The sequence below is a fragment of the Pygocentrus nattereri genome, chromosome 10 (assembly GCF_015220715.1).
Source record: "Pygocentrus nattereri isolate fPygNat1 chromosome 10, fPygNat1.pri, whole genome shotgun sequence".
Taxonomy (NCBI): Eukaryota; Metazoa; Chordata; class Actinopteri; order Characiformes; family Serrasalmidae; genus Pygocentrus; species Pygocentrus nattereri.
In genome coordinates, this window is record NC_051220.1 from 16,283,502 (window position 1) to 16,289,769 (window position 6,268).

The 6,268-nt window shown below is 42.3% G+C and overlaps 1 long non-coding RNA gene across 1 annotated transcript in view; it reads right to left on the bottom strand.

The window, feature by feature from the left end:
• The window catches only part of LOC119264129, a 28,155-nt gene extending 22,096 nt beyond the window's left edge, over positions 1-6,059 (bottom strand). Inside the window, exons 1-2 of the long non-coding RNA XR_005130787.1 lie at positions 5,934-6,059; positions 5,111-5,257 (exon numbers count right to left, since the gene is read on the bottom strand). This is a non-coding gene — a long non-coding RNA (uncharacterized LOC119264129). The remainder of the gene's footprint in view (positions 1-5,110; positions 5,258-5,933) is intronic.
• Between the last annotated feature and the right edge of the window lie 209 nt (positions 6,060-6,268).

Below are 6,268 nucleotides of genomic sequence, written 5' to 3' on the forward strand. Positions count from 1 at the left end.
ATTTAGAATTCTGAGCCTAATGCACAAAGTGTTCCCGATACACTTTCAGTCACATCTGTTGAAAGACAACACACTTATTCCATTGGAGGCCTGAGCAAAACATTGACTGCAGTTCAAGTCGGGGCAGCTGAATTATGAAAATTAAGTGCTGTTGGGAGGCATCTTAATTGATCGTTCCAAGAGAGTTTGTTTTAAAATATTGATCTCATACCACTACATCTTAAAACATCATGGTGATGAGTTAACAGCTTGAAACCCTCCCATTACTATGTGACAAAGTAGTTTTCATAGCAAATACATATGTTGATGCTGGACACAGCTTTGTGTCTCCATTTTTGTTTTTGTTTACTCTATTACATAATTAGAAACATAAAACAGCTGGCCTTCATATTGTGTGAAAATTTCATGACGCACTTGCAGAAATGGTCGACAATAACTTGTAAAAAAGTATATTTTTATAAGTTACGGCTGTTTTTTTCCTTCTACTATAAAATGACCATTTTGGGCATACAGTGTTATGTTCATACATCAACTGTATATTATTAATATTATTTATTAATAAACTATTTTTAATATTAATTTTATTTATATGTTTCACCTTCTGGTTTTAGTTTAATGTGCATTTAATAGTTGTTCACTGAAGATGCATCAATAATACATAGTGTAGGTACTACATATATGTTGTCGTTGTTGCTTCATATTTCTAAAATTGTGAATTTGTAGGATAAGGAAAAGGTTTTCAATTTTATTTGTACGTTAATTAAGTTATTTGTATATAAATTATTTTATAATTAATAATTAGAAGTTAATTATAATGAATTATTCATATAATTTATATATAAATATTTAATTATTTTTAAAGACAGATTCTAATCAGAACAAAGGTGAAGTTATTAAAACAGCATTACTAGTTTATGTAAATAAATGTGACCTGCAATACCCATTTTTGTACAGATTTTTTACATGTCAAATAAGTGCAAGTGAACCACAGCCCTCTTTTCGAGACTCTGAACAGACTGCGGCGATATACAATAGCCTCGCTCAGGAATGGAGGTGTAGGCTAATTTGTCCATCTCCTGCAGTAACTCTCCACTGCTGTAAGAGAAGAAAGACCACATTCAAACCTCAACTGGATTAGACAGGCCAAAAAAAGCAGGATGTTGAAAGAATGGGAAGCTTTTGTTACTCTCCCTTTCAGATCATATATGATTTTGATTAAAGAACAGTGGTTTTAATGCATATTGGTCGATTCAAATCCAATCTGAACTTTTTAGACATTAACGTACAAACCAACAACAGTAACCCGAGCTTAAGTAGTACATCTTTGGCACATTAAGGGTACTTCAAGAAAGGAAACCAAAGACAGAAAATATAGGTTCAGGTTTCAGGCTTCAGCCAGTGTGAAAATATCCTCAATTTGATCAAAAATTTATAATGCAACTTTCCAGGTCTTAAATTTCCTTCAACTGCACTTGAAATGGGCACTTGTTTCCCCATTATGGCTTTTTTAATCTACTTATCTCTGAGTTGTCTTGCTTAAAGATCCCTCCACCGTATTGGGTGTTCAATATCTGAGGTATGTGTTCTTCAGCCAGGCCCTGATGAAATAACACAACAGTTTACATATTTCTGAACCCGAGCTGAGGGCCGATTGAAAAATCGATATTGACAATCAAATTTCCCTGAAAATATATACACACACAAGTCTGCTTCGAGGTGACTAAAACGAGGCAAATTTGGTTTCAGGAGACAGGAAGAGAGTCGGGACTAAGAAGGCCAGATCAAGCGGTAAATGGCTACTCATCGCGACCAGGAACGAAACCCATCCATCCCCAGAGACACATAGAGAAGGGCGAGGGAGGCAAGTGATGGGGAAGGAAGAATATGCGTTGATCTCTCTTCCTTGCAGCTGGCATTAATTATTCAGCCAAGGGGAGGGATCGTGTTACATTAGCCATCTTGTTTCTTGTGCCTTTAATGACAGTTGTTGTAAACATACATAGACAAACACCGTCCCTGAGTCTGTGCAGCCCCTCTCCCCTGCTCAGTGACAGAAATATTTTAATTCCTTCAACCGAAAGATTTGCCTCGGTTCTCAGGGGGCTGTGGATTATACTCAGCAAAGTGACATTTGTCTCCAGGATTCTTCTTCCTTGACTGGCCTATTCTGTCTTTCTTCCCCTTCTAAACCCAGGCTCTTCTCGCTTTTTCAGCTCTTAGCCAACCCTTTGAAGTTCCTATGTGTGTTTTCACAGGTTTGCTAAGAGCAAGCATCCTTCGTAGACCACCATTTTCGACAGGGTGTAAAAGTCAGGGGTGGTGAGTGACAGGTAAGTGTTTGTATGCGCCCGCTTGAATTTGCAAGGTCAAGGGGAGACATTTGGCCCTGACTGAGGACTAAAGCCCTGGTATTCAAAACATTTACCTGCTCATGTTTAAGAGATGTCCTGCTAAATAAATGATGAATGTTTACATTAAAGCTTAAGTGTCTAGTTTCTTACAATGAAGGAAAAAAACATTCAGTCATGGATGAGCAGCCGCAACTATAGGGGTAGCATGAGCCTGCATTGTTGTGTATGCACCAGGAAAAACAGCTTCCTGAAAATGTGTGCGAGTAACATTTATTTTCCTGGCCTAATCTGGCCTTGAGGCCTTTTGCAAGAGATTGTGTAGAAGGGGACGTATGTTTTACTTGCTATCTACACCTTCAGTTTCCCCTGGGCTTTAATTCTTAATGCTTATTTCAAGATCAAGAGTCGATACAGGACATTTGAGACATTGAAGATATTCATCTTGTCTACGGCACACTTGTGTAATGCTGACCAGTGGACCGAATATTCATCCATGTGATCTAAAATAGGACAGGTGTAACAATAAATTGCATATAAACCTACTAACCTATTTTGTTGATTTTTTTATTCACATTTTTAATACAACCACACTAAATTCCAGAGAAGACTGTGAGACTCCATGCAGTGGCCACTTGCATAACTCTTGCTATAACTCATTGTGGTATTTCTCAGGTGCCCTTGTTTGGCACTGAGAATGTTTCTGCTGTAGAGAAGCAAGTGAAAAACTTCCAGACTGGCAGTTCGTGTGGCACTCGAGGTGGGCCGTCTGTCAGCGATGAAGGCTTCAGCCGCCGCTTCGCAAACGAGAGCACTGAGGCCGCTTTGTCCTGATCTGCCCATTCACACTCAAGCAGACCAGAGGAATGTCAGGTCTCAGAGGTGAGATTGTGTGGATAGCTTCAGTCGACCGCTTCAGGAAGTCCCCATGTGTTAAAGTGAGCCTCGGAGGCACCTTGAAACGGCTTAAGCAAATTGTTATATTGATATATGATGAAAACCGGGGGACCTGGCAATCCCTCTTTAATCCTATAATGCAATGCTGCTGCTGTGGATTGGTTATCGGCCAGTTCTCCGATGTCACTCGCCGAGGCGTATCTGTGTGACCTGACATGGTGACCACGATCGCTGGCTGCCTATTCAACTTGACTCACTGGCTCAGATCTAGAGTTTCCCTTTCTCACTCTCCCCTCTCTCTTTCTCACTCACTCACTCACTCTCTCTCCTCCCTCTCTTCCAGAGATCAGACACTTATGTTACACGCCACACATCTTAGATTGGTTTGTGTTGTGTGCACGTTTCAGTGGCTCCTGAGGTAAAGGGAAAAGTGAGCCTGAAATTATCTGGCATTATTCAAAGGCCTTGTCAACTAGCAGCACACTAATTTCTCTCCCCGCTATTCTCTGACCTGAGACCAGGAGCTAAGTGGCATCCGTATGTCCATTAGCTGCCGGAGTGTGGCTCCCTTCTCACCCACAGCCCTGTATTTTTTTTTATTTTTTTTTTTATAATTAGTCCTCTCTGCTAAATGCCAAAGTCTACAGCAACGCACCCATCACGATGGGGGCATTTGGCAGCATATGCTAACTCCTAAACAACACTGATATGGCTAAGTGTTTCAGGAAGCGGGGCCCCGGTTCCAAAGGGTTACGTAATGGAGCTGGTTCCTTTATTAAAGGCTTCCTGCTCTGCTTGCCGGGCGGGCCTCAGGTCCCCTGGCTCCTTACGTTGCCACACGCGCTGCCCACATGCAAAACAAATATTAATTTTACCCCAGCACAAACAATAATAAAAGCAGATGTCAGTCAAACACGCCTGAGTGTTTGAGGATTGGCTGGGCGGGACTGAAGGGGGTGGGATCTGCAGAGGTTTGGTTGTCTGTAACAGGGAGGGGAGATAGATTCTCCAGAGAGAGAGAGAGAGAGAGAGAGAGAGAGAGAGACTTCTGCTGTTTGGTCTTGTCACCATTAGATGGAGCACTTTCAGTCACTGGGTTAGGCAGCTCAGTGTCTACATTCAAAGCTCACACATCTCCACGCTTCACACAGATAAGGCTGATTAGATAATTAGTATCACCACTGATTATGGTCACAGTCATCAGGCTGGCCCATATGACAATCTACAGATATAAAAGGAATATCATCAGACTTTGGGAACTCCAGCACTGTATACTGTGATTTGTTGTCCAGCTGTATAAAAGATTTTGATTTGTCATTTTTTTTAGTTTCAATTTAGATTAAACCTTGCAGGATACATTGCGCAGAGTATCAGTCACAAATGTGTTTTTCCTGTAATCCCTAAATTCGTTCAGGGATTATGTGAGATTTAATATAGCAAGGAAACAAACATCTTAAACAAAACTTGCAAACCTGAAAAGTGTACTTTGTTTGTGTCATACTATCTCTCTCTGACATGAGGTGGGAGGGTAGTGAGTGTGTCTCAAAGAACAATGAAGTGAATTGTCTATGAGACCAGTATCTCTGGCCTTTCCTTGTATACGATGGCTTAGTTTTTTTTCCCGCCCGTGTTTTCCTTCTTTCGTAAATGTTGGCTGCACATAACTGGACCAAGATCTTGTTCTTGATGTGTGCTTGAGTTTGTTCAGGCAGAGAATTTGTTACTAATTCCCCCCTCCCTCTCTTGGAAGAAAAAGCCTGTAGGATCGTGAGCTCACTGATGGATTTCTGAGGTGTTGATTCAGAGAGTGGGGACTCTCTGCACTGAAGCTTGACAAAATATTTTGGTAGGGAAGAAGTCATTACCAGCACAAGTGATGGGCAGACAACAGCACTTCCATCGATCAGTAGGGGGATGAGGTGATCTGTCCATGCTTGCAAGAGACTCTGCTGGGCACCACTCTCACAGATTTTCTTCTCTCTCTCCGTCTCTCTCTTCAGCCAAGAGGTGGCCTGTGAAACAAAAAAACATCACTCCCTCCCTCTTCGCCCCTCTCCAAAACAGCTCACAGATCAACCCACCCCCCCACCTCCCAACCCCCTCCATCCCCCAATCCCTCCTTGTCAGGGCAAGGGGACGAGCTTCTCAGGCTTTGTGCAATTAAACACTCCATCTGTCTGAGAAGCCTTCGTCCTCCCAGCGCTTTCACAGCATTTTCTAATTGCAATTCTTATTAGAAATCAAGCGCTACACTGAAGACACAATGCATGCAATTTCAAAGTCCCTTCTCCAAAAAAAAGAAAAAAAAACATGCTAATTGATGATTAGTCCATAAGATGCTAATCTGCATAATTCTCATCGTCCCTTTGGGATGCCATTTTTCTCCTGATTATAAAGCTCAGCAGCTCCTCATGCTTCCATGTTCACGTGAAAGGTGGGCCACATTCAAATACATACACGTCTACACCCACACGTACATATGTGTGTGCATGTCTAATATATCTATATCTAGCTCTCTCTCTCTCTCTCTCTCTCTATATATATATATATATATATATATATATATATAATGTATGTGACAATGTTTCCCCAGAGCACAAAGAGTGTTCTTCTTTTGATGTGTCTTCTTGAGGCAAAGTGTGAATTGAGGAAGGCTGTGAGCCAGATGGGACTGGAAGATCGGGTTACCTGTTATAGCTGCGCATCTGCCCTGGCAGTCAATCTCACTGACGTCTGTGACAGGTCGATGGAGCCCGCGCAGGAAGAGCTAATGCAAGGGAAGGGAAGAGTGAATTGGGACGGGTTGCCCTCAAACCTTGCTGCCCCCCCTCCCTCTTCCTAACAGCACCCCTTCTCTTCATCTTCAGCCCCATGTCTGGGGTCTTGTGCTCAACTGGGCAGGAGTTTAGCCAAGCTGTCTGATTGGGCTGAATCTGGTGGGGGGGTGGGGGTGGGGTGTTTGTGGGACGCTTGTTGCGGGTGACTACAGAGGGACAAAGGCAGAGCTCAGTTACACAGAGGCC